The sequence below is a fragment of the Urtica dioica genome, chromosome 6 (assembly GCF_054948205.1).
Source record: "Urtica dioica subsp. dioica isolate 48M chromosome 6, U.dioica_male_clone48M_v1_H2, whole genome shotgun sequence".
Taxonomy (NCBI): domain Eukaryota; kingdom Viridiplantae; phylum Streptophyta; class Magnoliopsida; order Rosales; family Urticaceae; genus Urtica; species Urtica dioica.
This window is the reverse complement of record NC_142761.1, coordinates 31,101,267-31,102,907: the sequence shown is the minus strand read 5'-3', so window position 1 is coordinate 31,102,907 and position 1,641 is coordinate 31,101,267. Positions and strand designations below refer to the sequence as shown.

At 38.8% G+C, this 1,641-nt stretch overlaps 1 non-coding gene across 1 annotated transcript; it reads left to right on the top strand.

Moving 5' to 3' along the window:
- The first annotated feature begins 1,329 nt into the window (after positions 1–1,329).
- LOC149393634 (small nucleolar RNA R71) lies at positions 1,330–1,436 on the top strand. Its single transcript, XR_016299977.1, has one exon. It is a non-coding gene; the product is annotated as a small nucleolar RNA R71 (small nucleolar RNA).
- The last annotated feature ends 205 nt before the right edge of the window (positions 1,437–1,641 follow it).

The following is a 1,641-nucleotide window of genomic DNA, read 5'->3' as shown; positions in this document are numbered from 1 at the left end:
TCAACTGCAACATTACCGATGTTGGTTTCATCTCTTTTAGCCTAGTTTCAAGTAGAGAAAATTTGGCATGAGGTTTACACTTGCACCTGAATATAGTAATGATTGGTCAATTTCAAGTGTCCCTATGTTGCATGAGATAGTGGGACATCCAAGATCCTTGTACTTTGGAGGCATCTTTTGTTCGATGACCGCATTAACTTGTTCACTTAAGAATGCATCTTCTTGACATGATGACGCCATTCATGGTGTATAGATCCTTTACTACTTTCACATAAGCCGAGACTTGTTTGATCAAATGCAATAATGTAATGCTCACTTTGACTTATTGCAAATTCTCAAGATCTCATCATGATTCTCCGGTAGTTCCTTTGTTTGAAGGGTTTTGGGAAATCGGACTTGTACGAGAATTATTGGTGGTGCAATAGGTTGTTGAATGCCTTCTTCTCTACTCGAGGTTTAGGAGTTTATTGGATCAATGTGTTTCCCACTATGAGTGGTTATCGAAGTCACTTGTTCGATGTTATGAATAGTTTTTTAGGTAAAAAAATGTGAGCTCCTTGAGGATTCATTTGGACTTGGGATGGAAATCTACCACGCTCTTGAATGGCAAGAGAATTCGTGAGATTTGTGATTTGACTTTTAATTTCTTTGTTCTCTTCCATTCGTTGTGTGAGGGCAGATTCAAACTTTTAATTTGTTGAATTTTGTGCGTCCATGAATGCCTTCAATGTATCCTCAAGTGTGCTTCTACAAGGATGAGAATTTAATTGTGGTGCCTCATTCAATCATTGTGGATAATCCCTAGATTTCCATTGGTGTTCAGAAGATTTGGTTTGGTTGTTATTCCTATAATTGAAATTGATTGTAAGATTCATAGTAGGGTGAATAAGATTTACTAAAATTCCTAAGGGCATTACATTGCTCCTCGTACACACCTATCATTTCAGCATATGATGCACAGTCCTTAGGTTGGTGTTCCACGCTTCCACAAGCATAGCATGTAGTTTGGACTTCTACTTGTGCGACCGAATGGATTCCTCTACCATTTTGAGACTTGAGGACCTCCAATTTCCTAGTCAAATCCTCAACTTGGGCTTTGAGGTTGTCATCGTCCTTTAATTGGTGTATCCAACTGGTCTGGACCTATTAGTGCTTTCAGTTGGATTTGACTTGGTGCAAGTGTTAGTCATATTAGCTAGCCCATGGGGGTAGTCAATCGCTTCACCGGGGTATTTGTTCAAGAATTTTCCATTGCATTTAGACTTAATTGACTAGCGTTCATCACCAGTAAGACCATCGTAGAAGTAACTCACGAGGTGCTAGTTCTCATAGCCATGGTGTGGGCACATGTTCAACATATCTTAAATCGATCTCATGCTTGGCGAATTGATTCACCTGCTTTCTGCTTAAACATTGAGATTTGTCGTTTTATACTATTAGTCTTAATGCGGGGTAAAAATTTGCAGAAAGAAAATGTAGTCATCTCCTCCCAGGTTCCAGTAGAGTAGGGTCTTAGAGAGTACAACCAGCTCTTCTCTTTGTCCTGGATGGAAAACGGGAAGAATTTCAACCTCATGACTCTAGAGATAAGAAATAGTTTGTCAATGATATTTAATAAGAATGATGAGAAGAATAAGAAGA